Genomic DNA, 13,150 nt, shown 5'->3' with positions numbered 1-13,150 from the left:
AGGACATAGTTTGCAAGTGTATGAAATTAAACTGTTCAGTTCCTGACTTCTTAGAATATAGGAATTCTTAGCTATAATATTTTAATAATAATAATAGATTTTGGTCTTGTCAGGTATTTTCCTATTTTTTTAGCCTTGAATGCTTATGAAGGAAATTGAAGTTTTGGTGTTTTTTTTTTTTGCTGTTGTTTTTTAAGAAGAGGGGAGAAAATTTTAAAAATGTTTTAACTATTTTTATTGTTGACACTATTACATATGTCCTCTTTCCCCCCAGCTTTGCCCACTTCCACCCAGCCCCCAACTCCCTTCTCTCTGGCCATCACCACACTGTTGTCTGTGTCCGTGGGTTATGCATATATGTTCTTTGGCTGATTTGAGAGGGGAGAATTTCAAGTGAAAAAGACTGTGGGTGATGAATTCCAGATCTGAGACTTTCTGTCTGTAAGTCAACTTCTGATCAATATATAAAGATGGATTAACAGCCCTCTTGCAAAGCGTCTTTACATTATTGGGTGAAAGATATTTGCCAGGATCTTGTCTAGAAATATGCTTATGACCCTGGTGTGTAATTTCAGCTGGAAGGGGAAACTTTCCTGATTTGAATTGCATTTTAATGACTTTCCTTCAGGTGGAGGACAGCAGTAAATTTTAATACAATGCAAAAATCTTCCTGAGATGAGTCTGAAAAATTTCCTATGGGAAAGACTTACTTAAAAATATATATAAATCTTAGAACAATGATCTGAAATTTGGTTTTGCTAGCTTTTAAGATGTCTAGTTATTTCATTCCTGTGAAACTCTCAAGAGAAATTAGTTTTAATTTCTTTAGGAACGGTGGAGGGCAATGGTAGCTAAATGCAAGAAGGGAAGGGGGCTGGGCAGCGCTCCTCCCCACGGCTGGAATCTGTTTTTCTGGTTGTGCTATGTCCTCTATGCACGCTTTCTTTCCTTTTAGGTCCCAGAGCTATTGCTGTCCAGGAGTGGCCTATGGGACCCTCATGTGTATTCTCATGGGACACCTACTTATTCACTTACGTGACATCTCATACCACTTTGGGAATGAAAAATTTAGAACTTAAACATTTTAGATCACCCATCTTGTAGAAATGATGAACCAGATATAGATGGCTCATTAGTAATTTGACACAAACTCAACTATAATTATGAACATGACTTTGACTTTTCAGGACCTCAGTTTCCTTTTCTGTAAAGTGGTCTGGTTTGACCATACCAGAAGACTTCTAATATAATCTATGGTGATGTTTTCAAAGCTTGGTTAACGATTGGAGCAGTGAGAGAGGGAAGTCGTTATGTACTGTATTGTGTATTTTTAAAACCAACCCTAAGAAGCGGATCCTGATTCCCAAGGAATTTACAATCTAGTTTGATTGTTTATTTAGCACCATCTATTCTGGACAATTTGAGATGATCTGTAGGCTGTATGACCTCTAGCAAGTCACTCGATACCTCAGGGTTTCAGTTTTCATATTCGTAAATGGATGGAATTAAATTAGAGTCTCAAAGGGTCTTCCTGGGATTAAACTCTCTGATTTCTTCTGGACCTACTGTGACATAGATCCAGAAGCTAGCATATTCCAGGCATTCGAGTCTTGTGGCTGCTGGTGCTGCGCTACCTGGGTTCAAATCCCAGCTCTGCCAGGGCCATTGTAACCTGGGGCAGGTTTTGGTTCTTCTCTTGGCCTGATCCCACTTCTGCTAACACTGAGATCATTGTGGGCTAGTTGTAAGTTAATGCACATGATGCACTTAACACAGGACCTGGCCTGGCACATGATTAAGTGCTCAAAAAAGTGGGCTGTCATTCTGTAAAAAATTAATCCTGTTCAGGAGGAGAGTGGTGTTTGCTTTCATCATAGGTACAGCTTCTCTTGGGGCTTTTCTGAACAGGTTGCCTGCCTCACAAACTATGTTCCATGTACCTGCATTGATTGCCCCTGCTTGGGTCACTTGTGTGAGGCTGGCCCTGAGCCAGGTGGATGTGGGTTCCATTATATCACCTATGTTCTTAACTGGGCAGTGCCTCTTCTGGAGGCATCCACCCCTCTTCCTACCCCACCGCTGTAATGTGTGGACTCTGTGCTTCCTTGTGTCTAGAGAGGCTGTTATCTCTCTTACAATGTAGAGAGTGACCCCAGGGAGAAAGAAGACAAAGCTTTCGGGTTATAAATAACTTCCTGATGAGATGCTCTTGCTATGGGCTTCTGATAATTATGATGGGAGCTGTTGGCTATAATCAAGTTTAATTGCTAAGGATCTTTGGGAGGCGGCCCTAAGCTCATATGCTCATGTGCTATCTTTATGCTTTTTCTGTCCTATTCTAGACTTAACACTCTCTGATAGGTCTCTAACCAGCAAGTTGTGGTAACTTCAGAGCATTTTGTAGTTCCTGAAGTGGGCCTACCTCTCATAGGTAGTCCACTTATGTCTTGGCTCATGTGGTTATTATAGATGGGGAGGTGGGATAGAAGACGTGAAGGAGCAGGGAGCCAATGCCAGGGAAGTAGAGAAATGGGTCTTGATCAAATTCTCTCATAAAGGGCACATTGTGTATATTTGTGTGTGTGTGTGTGTGTGTGTGTGTATTAGAGTTGAGGGTGCAGGAGAAAAAACAGTGAGTGGAAGAAATAGCTACATTTTCAGGCCTTGCCTCCTACTGTCTTCCAGAAATATCACCATACCTTGCTATTGTTGCAGTAGGAGTTTCTGCATTTCTTCAAATTCTTTGTTTTCTATGGCCAAGTGGTAGTTTACAGGTTGTTATCAAAGCCACTTGTTTTTCCTTCTGTCTCTAACTGTAGTGAGTTTATGGCCTGTTAGTGCTTCATGCAGAGTTTGCATGGGCAAAAAAGGAAGTAAAGGCCTGTTTAACTGATTTTTAAAATATTTAACTATACTTATAAGTGGTTTTTCTTAATAAGTTGAAAGGAGGTGATGTCTGAAATAAAGTTTGGATTAATAGCAATGAACCACGTGGTTTGTGCCATGCTATCACAGATAACCTTTAAGTTATTAGTATTTGTTATTATTTGGATTTTGTCTTTATTGTGGGCACTGGCACCAGCTCCCTCTCTATCCACTTTTAAGGCTTTTGACTGCCTATAATAACACCTGTCAAGTGTCTCAGAAAAAGTCTACAGGCTCCACTCTACTCTAAATTCTCAACCAGCTTGCTCTTCCTAGCACCTCCCACTCATGCTCATTGCCCACCCCCTCGTTTTCTTCTTCCTGCCCAGTCCCTGTGGATTCCTGTGGCCTTTTCCTCGAATTTTAATTATGACTTCACCAGTATGCTGAGTGGTGCTTTCTATTAGCTCCTTCTGGCTGCTGGCCAGTTCCCCTGTATATAGACTGCCTGCTTAGCTCTCAGAGCCTCACTGGGGTCTGGGGCACTGGGACTCCCTTGGCCTGGCACAAATCCCTGCATCAAAGCCACACATAGGTGTGTCACTGTGTACAGCTCTCAGCTTCCTAGGGTTATCTTGTGCCTGTGGCTGGTGAACTCACTGGGTTAGGCACAGCCCAGTGTTAAGGAGGCTCATGACCATGAGCTATGTGTGAGTCAGTCACCATTGCTTTGTCCCATAATGCACTGCTCTCACCTTGTCCTGTCAACTTGCAGATGAGGTTACTTACTGACCTCCACGAGGCAGGGAATAGGAACAATGCTCATCCCCCCCAAAAAAACGCACCCCACTTCAGGTCATATAATGTATGGCAGTACATAGAAAATGTATAATAATAATTATAATGAACTTGGCATAATAATGATATGGTAATTAGGATCATCATTTCGTAAGCAGTCCTGCGAAGGCAGAGGGATGTTTAAATGTCCTGACCCCACTGGTTGGCTCTAAATGACTGAAATGATTCCAGGTCTTTTCAGAGTTTCTTTTTAGCATATTTGACTATGCTCCGATAATTGGCTTGTTTTTTTACTTTTTCAAATTTGTATGCCAAACAAAATATCCACATGTTTCGTTGGCAATTGTATTTAGGTTAAAAAAGAAGTATTCCTTTTTCTCTTTGGTGTTGATATTCTTTCATATACCTAAAAGGTATGTTGTTACTCTGAGTTACATGCTGGTTATTGCACATTTTCTTTAATGAGTTGATTTCAGATTATGCCGGCTCAGTTTTGAACCCATAGGTTGCCCTGCTTTAAGAAAAATTGATGTGCAAAAATAAAAACTTAGAATACATATTTTTTTTCAGGTGGAAAGGTGAATTTCTTACATTATAGTAAGGTTGTTTTTTCACTAGTGAATGAATTTCTTTAGCTATGATTATAAAAAAAGTTACCTTGTTTGTAGATTTTAGGAGCATATCTGTCCATTAAAATCTCACACATGTATGTTCTAATGCCAGATATTTATTTCTCACCAAGCACAGAGTCTGGCTAATAAGTGCCTCTCCCTTTTGAGTTTTCTTCTCCTTTTTAAATTTGGCATCACCTGTGATTTTAATTTGAAGGTTATTAATCATTTCATTAATGTCACAGTTCAAGCTCACTACTAAATCTGTGGGTTCCCACTGGGACTTCCCTAACGGTTAAAACATTATTGGTTCATTATTATCCTTTGCTTTAATTTACTCCTGCTGATCGAAAGACTTTTGATTGCTCTAATGTGAGTCAATCGGAATTAATGTTTCAGAGAAGACCCTGGAAGGCCTATAGTCAAATGCCTACTGAGGTTACTTTGCTAATTTATTCAATAACACTCTTTTTTTCCAAAATGGCTAGATGTTTTATCACTGATTTTATTACCTAATTTGTTATGATTCATTCTCTCTTTTGTATTATTATTTTATTAGAGATTTTTGTTAGATATACTTGAGTCAATATAATTTGAAAACCTCATTTGTTTCTTTTTTAAAGAAAATTGCCATTGTGTTAATAGGCTCAACTGATTCCCCCGGTGACTTTGTACATTAAACCTGCTGTTGTGATTAATGATCAGTTCTGTGAATATCAGTACAGATATGTCAAGGTCTGAGTTAAGAAAGTATTACTAGTTTCTAATGGGTGAGCTTTTAATTTCATTATTGTTAAAATTAGATTTTTAATGACCAGTTTATGTATTCAACATTTTTATTGTGCTTTTATCCACTTAATTTCCAGAATTTCTTCTTTATGGATATTCCTTTCAGTTTCCTGTAAATTATTTAAGTTAGAATAAACTCATTATATTTAACCCATTAACCTCCCCTCTATATTCAAGTTTCTGTTAAATGTGCTTTCCCTTCTTTCCAGGGAAGGATTCTTCTACTATCAGTTTTTTGACAAGTTTCTTTGTAGTTAAATAATCTCCTCTCACAACATGAATTTTTAAAAATTAGAACTAGGATTTATTTTTCCAGAATATTCCAGTGAGCTTCCATTTCTCCCCACCCTACATCATGTATATTGTTTATCTGATAAATGAATGGAATAGGTTCAAGGTTTCTACATAAGCTCCCAGTGGCTTATGCTTCTGAGATGCACAACTGCCTGTCATACAAATAAATAAAAAAGCCTTTGAGATTCAGGCACCATCTCTTCAGTCAGTTGGATATTAATAAACTGGAACCATGTTTTGATATTTGCCGAAGGGAGACAGCGTGTGAGACTGAAACCTGAAGCTCGAGCTTTGGTGTTAAATGTGGTCTGGTCTTGCCACTTAATCACCCTGTGATCTTGAGCCACCCAGCTGTTCTGGTTCATCTCATTCACCTGCAACTAATAACTTATCCTCTACCTATATCGCATACATGGCAATAAGATGAAATGAGAATCGAAGACAATGTCCTTTCATTCATCAGAGGTAATAGACACACACTCTGTGCTAGATGCTGGGGTACGACACCAAACAAGGCTGCCTTCATGGAGCCTGTTCTAACGGGGAAGACAAATAGTATACAAGTAAAGGACAAGCAATTACAAAGCATGCTAAGTGCTATAAACAAAGGAAACCATATGGCATTGCATTTGGGGAGGAGGTACTTAAATAAAAAGATCCTTAGAGGAAGCCATGTCTAAGCAAAGGCTTAAAGGATCCTTGAGAACTGTGACATGGAAAATGGAATGTCAGTCCATAATTCTGATATAAAAAACCTTAGAATGGCCTTCTTCTTTTCAATTTTGTTTGTTCATTTATTTCATTATTTAGATTCCACATATAAGTGAAATCATATGGTATTTGTCTTTCTCTGACTGATATTTCACCGAGCATAATAATACTCTCTAGGTCCATCCATGCTGATGCAAATGGTAAGGTTTCACTCTATTTATGGCCGAGTAATATTCCATTGAATATATGCACCACAGCTTTTTAATCCACTTGTCTGTTGATGGGCACTTGGGTTGCTTCCATGTGTTGGCTATTGTCAATAATGGGGCAATGAACTTAGGGTAGAGTGGGCTTCTTAAACATGTCTGATCATAAAAATTCAGCTTCCTTGACCCACCAATGTGGCTCTTCTGGTATAATAAGGACTATCGATCATTATGTCCTTAAATCTCTACTTTTTAAAAGCTTCCCAGATGATCCTGGACACTACTGCCCTGGAGAAACCCTGGTCAGAAGCAATAACTTCCTTTCAAAGGAATGACCCTGACCTGGTCTTCTTGTGTCTTGCTTCCCACCTGCCATGTGTAGTTTCCTACCTCATTCCCCTCCTTTCTGAAAGTTCTGTGATTCAGGGCCTGGGCTTCCCCATCACTGTTGTGGAGCTGGTCCCAGTTCCCAGCAGGTGTGTTATATAGTCTTCTGGGTGCTATTTCAGTGGGGGAAGGGCGTTCTGTTTGTGGTGCATATATTGGAATTCTGGTACATAATATTGTATGCTAGGTAAACTGTTGTGGGTTGTTTTAGAAATCTGAATGCTTTTTGTAACTATATCTATCAGAAACATTTGGAATTCTATGAAATTAAGCCTGGAGATTCCTCACAGCAGAATTTATCAGACTTTTGCCTTCTGCCTAGTTTTAATACAACTTTAACATATTTTAACATATATTTAATGTAGTCAAGTAGTTTTAAATATGGAATTAGTACTAGCTCCGATGCTGGGATCTTAAGGTCTAGCAAATCTCAGTTTGAGTTAGAAGGAATCCGGAGCCTCTTCTTTTCTCTGCCTCCTGGGGTTTTTGGGGAAGCCAGTAGCAGTATGTTTGAGAACATAGAGTTGCCACTGGGACTTACCAGTGAGAGGCTGTTAAAAATTTTGTTTGTTTTCTGTGCTCCAAGCTATGTTTTATTTTATTTTTTAAATTTTATTTTATTTCATTTTTTCCATCACCATTTATCTCCTCCATGCCCTCTACTCCAAGCTACATTTTAAAAAAGGTTGGTTATTAGCAGTCCAGTAGAGTTTAGTGGCTGGTAGAGTGTGGCTAGTGACAAGCATTCTTTTTTTGATCAACCCTCTCCTGAGGATATGTTTCCATCCATTTTTAGGGAGAGTGGAAGGGAGGGAGGGAGGGAGAGGGAGAAAGAAAGAGAGAAACATCCATGTGAGAGAGACACATCGATTGGTTGCCTCCCACATGTGCCCCAACTGAGGCCACGACTGAACCTGCAACCCAGGTACGTGCCCTTGACCAGGAATCGAACTCATAACCCTTTAGTGTGCAGGCCGACCCTCTAACCACGGAGCCACACCAGCCAGGGCAAGTGACAAATATCCTTTTGGAACACAGCTTGCCCTTCAGTGGAGAATGGTCTGAATAGTGATTCTTAGTTTCAAGGTGTGAGCTCCAAGTCATCTTTTATGTCCAGCGATTGCTGCCTTTAGGGCCACCAAAGCTTGAGGAATGCTGGTCATTTTCTGGTGAGAAGGACTTAACATGTGGTCTCTGAAAGTATTTATCTTCATAAAGCACCTTGTGACTGTGAGGGCTCACCCTCTCCCTTATTCAGAAGAACCCAGAAACTTCCAGGTTTCTCTGGCAGGGGGACCTTCGAGTGGGGTGAGTTGCTCATGAATAGGACTGACACTCCTGGTCACCTCTCTCTGAGGCTGTCTCACTTCTGTTTCTGCCTCATTTCCACACTCATCCTGAGGCCTTGGGGTGGGCTGGTAGCCTCCTGCTCAATGTACGAACAACTATTTTCTTTAAAATAGGCTGCAGCTTGTAAAAAACACCCACAAACACAGACAATGACAGGTAAATAAACTCAGAAAATACAAGAAGCTGATTGATTTCTAGGGGATAGATTTCAGATCCTAACAAAAATGCCTTGCTTACAGGCCTGCTTTTATTCTACATCCTCTCTTGGGGATTCTAATGTCTACTCCCAGAGGATGGTAAAAAACTCACCTATACCTCTCAAAGTATAACATCTACCCTGGTCTCTGACCTGCTTCACAAAGAAGATCTTATAACCATCCCCTTTTCTTATATCAAGATTCCTGTATGTCAGGATTCCTTCCTGGCTGCTTCCTCCTTTCTTCTCCCCAAGAGGGAAGTGAGGAGGTGAGGGTGGGACTCACCTGGCTGGTGGAATCCCTTGAGAGGTGTAGGATGGTCTTTTAGCTAGAGCTTTGGGTACCACTGAAACCAAGGGACAAGCCCAAGGTGCCAGATGGCAGGTTTGGGAGAGAACAGGTGAGGGAGGGTGCAGAAATGTGTAAGTCCGGTCTTCTTTCACTGAAACGGGAGATGATAAGAGGAGATGAAACATACACATGTCAGATGATGACAGTGCAGTCCCTGTCATTGGATGCTGTTGAACTCCCAAGAGGGAGACAGCCTTTTGGCCTGGTATGGTAGACGTGGCTTTCACAGGAGTCCACCATGAGCAAGGGGCAGGATTGGACTGGGCCAAAGAGGGTGAGAGGGGTATGATGGGAACAGAAGACAGGAAAGTGGAAAAAGCATGGTGTGGAACTTGTAAGTATCAGATTGGCAGGAACCGAGTCTTCTTGGATGAGCATAACTGTGTTTGGGCCAGACTGTGGAAGGCCTAGAAGGTGTTGTGATTTGTAAATTTTATTTATTCCTCGGACTTTTTGATCCAATAATGCTAGCTTGATTTGGCATCTTCTAGTAAAACTTTTGTGAAAAATTGCTCACTTCCAGTTAACAGATAGTGAAAATAGATAAAAATGAGAGCATATAAATCATCCTCTGGACTGTTTCTCAATATTAAAACTCATTGGGTTTTCTGTATTATCATCTCATCAGGTATTAATTCCTGATGAGAAAGTCTTTCTCTGTGTGTGTGTTTCTCATTTAGAGGAACCTGATCTTTGTTAGTGAGAGCTTTAATTGTACTAAGGTAACTGATTTTTCTAAGTTGTAGCACTTGGTAAAATGGCTCTCGAATGTGTTGGGGTAGCTGTTAAATTAATTAATTCTCAGGGGGACATTGTGTGTTAATTGGGCTTTATTTCCATTGTAAGGAAAAGCAATATGTTGCCATATATAATTCTAAGACCCTAAGGAAAATTGAGAAATTAGTCCATTCCCCTGTAAAATACAAGAAGCACCTTAAGGGAATTGCTCACAATTGCACAACATGTGAGGAAAACAACTTTAAAAAATTGGAGTAAGATCCAGAGACTCATAATATTCAAAATATCCAGGATACTTCACATATGAGGAACCAGGAAAATCTCAACTTGGACAACACTGAGATGACACAGTTGCTGAAATTATCTAACCAAGGCTTTAAGCAGCTAGTATAAAAGTGCTCCAAAAGTAAGGGTGAGTACTCATGAAACAAATGGAAAAATAGAAATTCTCAGGAAAAAAGCAATATGAAGATGAAACAAATGAAAATTTTATAACTGAAAAATGCATTAACAGAAAGTTTTAAAAACTCACTGAATACGCTCAATATGGCAGAATGGAGGGGACAGAAAAAGAATCAGGGACCCTGAAGGTAGATTGATTAAAAGTGTCCATTTGGAACAGTGTGGAGAAAGTATTTTGAAAGGATCTGTGAGGCATATAAAAGATCTAACATTTGTGTCACGGGAGCCAGAGAAAGAGAGGAGATAGTACAGTGCAGAAAACATGCTCGAAGAAATAAAAGTGGAACACTTTCCAAATTTGGAGAAAACCACAAATTTACAAATCACAGTTTTTAATGGCTGCAGTTTAACAACCAAATGCTTTTTTAGGCTTTCACTTTCTGTTATGGACTGAATTATGTCCCCACAGTGTGATTGATGAAGCCCAGCTCCCAATGTGACTGCGTTTGGAGATGAGGCCTGTAAGGAGATAATTAAGAAATGAGGTCAAAAGGGTAGAGCCCTAATTCAGTAGGACTAGTATCCTTTCAAGGACAGGAAATGACACCAGGGCTTTGTTTTTTTCCCCACATGTGCACGGAGGAAAGGCCATGTGAAGACACAGTGAGAAGGTGGCCATCTGCAAGGCAGGAAGAGAGACCTCACTAGAAACCAATCCTGTTAACGCCTTGATCTTGGACTTCTAGTCTCTAGAACAGCGATTTTCAACTGCTGTGCTGCAAGAATTTTTAAAGCATGCAATACCTGACTATTTAGTTAGGGGCACAGACCTCGTTTCCCTTAGATCATCAAATAAAAAAATGACAACAGCCAACACAATAGCCATCCCGTGTGAATGAATCAAAATTATACCTATATTTTTTGTCACATTGACAAAAATATAGTATTTTTTGGTGTGCCACAGAATTTTAGTAATTAATTTCTCTGTGCCATGAGATGAAAAAGGTTGAAAATTGCTCCTCTACAACCATGGAAAAATAAATTTCAAATCTTTAAGCTACCCAGTCTATGGAATTTTGTATGACAGCATGGGCTAAGACATCTCCTTACTCGGTATACCCACATGTTGGATTTACAGCACCTACTCATTTTATTGTGACTGCTGCCATCCTGATTTGCAGAGATTTCACAGGTCTATTTCTCCCTTCCTGCAGAGTGATAACACTGGCTGGCTATATGCATGCTTTTGCCTCCAATTTATGCTTCCTTGAAATTTATCCCAGGGCACCTAAGGCTGGCCCTTCTGGGGTGGTGTGTGGTGATGGGAGCACAGCCAGTAAGGAAGAGAGAGCAAGTGGATGTGATCAGAGAACCTTTGGCCATGGGGACTGAGGGGCAGGTTTAGGAAGCCTCAGCTCTAGACCATTTGATGGTCTGCAGAGCAGTGAAATCCCAGCCCTTTGCTTTTTTGCTTTTTTAAACAATGATGTTATTAAATTTGAAGGGAACACACTAGTATAATGGCAGTCTTGGCAATGGCTCTTTGTTCTTCAACTGCTTTGATGTTCCACTTTCCCAGTTGTTGAGGAGTTTTCCTCAGTTGAAGTTATATTTATGACCCCTTAGGGTACTGAAGGGATTCCATCACCAATCCACCTGTCTACTGATCTTCACCCTCAGTGTCCTTGACTTTTTAACATCCATGTTGGTTCTCTTCCTAGGTTTTTTTTTTTGTTACACGTCCACTGTTACTTGCATATTGTTTTGGATAGTACAAGTCACAATTGCTCACAGAACACAAAATAAATGGACAAAAGAGAAACCAACAACTGTGTAGACATGTACACTCCAGTCATTGGCTGAGGGTGACTGTGCTATATGGTGGCTCGAGCTTTTTGGCCAAGAAGCACAAGGATTGTTGTATCCCAGGCCAGTTTCTACTGCTTGAAAACAAAACATGTTTCTTGGGCAACGGATACACACACAGAGAGAAATGAAATAGATTGTTATATGTATACAAATAAATGTACATATTGGAGGGGATTTCAGAGACAGAGCATTTAGATAGATTCACACTGGTATCCCTAAATTCAGAGTGTATTCCAGGATCTTTCTAAACTACTTGAGCACGAATCCTTGTTGTAGGGCCTACTTTTTAATTTTTTGAAACCTTTATAAGCATTTATTTGATGCTGAATTTAATCCCAGGCCATAAAATTTTATTTCTTCAGTTTCTTCTGGGATATCTTTTTCTTCTGTGCAAACTCCTCTTCTGGTTTAGGAACAATCTGGTCTTTTTCAGTAAGATCACCTCAGTGTGGCAGAGAGAGCTCATGTCTGGGTTAATTGGCCCATGAGCTCTGTAAGTTCCTTGCCACATCTCAGGAGCTTTGTTCACCCGGATGTGTTCAATGACCAGAGAGTCTACATCTAAACCCTTAAGTTCAGCATTGCTCTCTGCATTTTAAACATGTGCAGCAAAATTCAGCACTCTTTTTGGGCCACTGACCCTATGTCCATCCCCACTGTTTGGCCAGGGCACACCTTTGTAATGACGGAATGGCACACATTGCTTCTGTAAAGCGACATCCTTCAGATACTTGATGGCTTTTTGGATATGCATACCCTTGATGGCCTGGGCAGTTTCGCCAGTTTTCTTAAAGTGAACATGGAGATTTGAACCTCTTGATTTGCATGTTTTAGGGGTTTTCTGGGTCAAGTGAATAGTGAACCATTTTCAGAGGTCACCTCTGGCTGCTTTCGGGAAGTGCTCTTAGGGTCTGCTTCTGGTGGACCCCAACTTAAGATGCTTGCTACAGCAAAGACTTGCATATTCATGAGAAGATAATTTTAGATTGTACTAAGACTATGGTTTTAGTTGGCATGTTGCCCTTGTTCTGTAATTAAGATACACAGTAGGGAAGCATCTTATTTAAAGAATGAAATGATAGTATATTATATTGTTATAATATCTGATTCATTGTTTGAACTAAATGAATATTAAAAATGATAATTACATGTGTAATCAGTTTATGCCAGGGTTGTTTTAAAAAAAACCCCACAAGGTATAGTGATGCTGGCAATTTTCAAGCTGAGCTGGCAGAGTTTGGATGGGAGCTAATCCGAATTACTAGGGTAGGTGTGGAGGAAACAGTGAGGAGCTGGGGTCACTTAAGCAGCTTATGGTGACTACGGCCTAGGACAGGTAATGAGATTTGCACAGGTTTTAAACTCAGCAAGTCGCTATCCAATTCAATACGAACACTTTGAGCCCTTTCACAGCCTTTTATTTCTTTAAACCAAGTTTTTTCTCGTGGTGGTCATTAGAATAAGCACACATTTTATAACTATGGGATAAGCATACAGAAATTCACTAAAAGAAGCAAAGTGGCCCTAAAGGGATGACTGTCAACATATGATTTTGGTCAAAGGAGCAGAACTGATGAATGAT

General features: G+C 40.0%; 1 protein-coding gene and 1 pseudogene across 2 annotated transcripts in view; one reads left to right on the top strand and one right to left on the bottom strand.

Moving 5' to 3' along the window:
• Positions 1-13,150, top strand: part of SLCO5A1 (solute carrier organic anion transporter family member 5A1) — a 91,141-nt gene that overhangs the window by 10,302 nt on the left and 67,689 nt on the right. The window lies entirely within an intron of this gene.
• Positions 11,919-12,434, bottom strand: LOC308546910 (large ribosomal subunit protein uL22 pseudogene; annotated as a pseudogene). Its single transcript has one exon. The product of its transcript is annotated as a large ribosomal subunit protein uL22 pseudogene (transcript).

The sequence above is a fragment of the Miniopterus schreibersii genome (assembly GCF_964146895.1).
Source record: "Miniopterus schreibersii genome assembly, chromosome: 17".
Classification (NCBI taxonomy): Eukaryota; Metazoa; Chordata; class Mammalia; order Chiroptera; family Miniopteridae; genus Miniopterus; species Miniopterus schreibersii.
The sequence above is the reverse complement of the archived record's forward strand: the minus strand, read 5'-3'. Positions and strand labels throughout refer to the sequence as shown.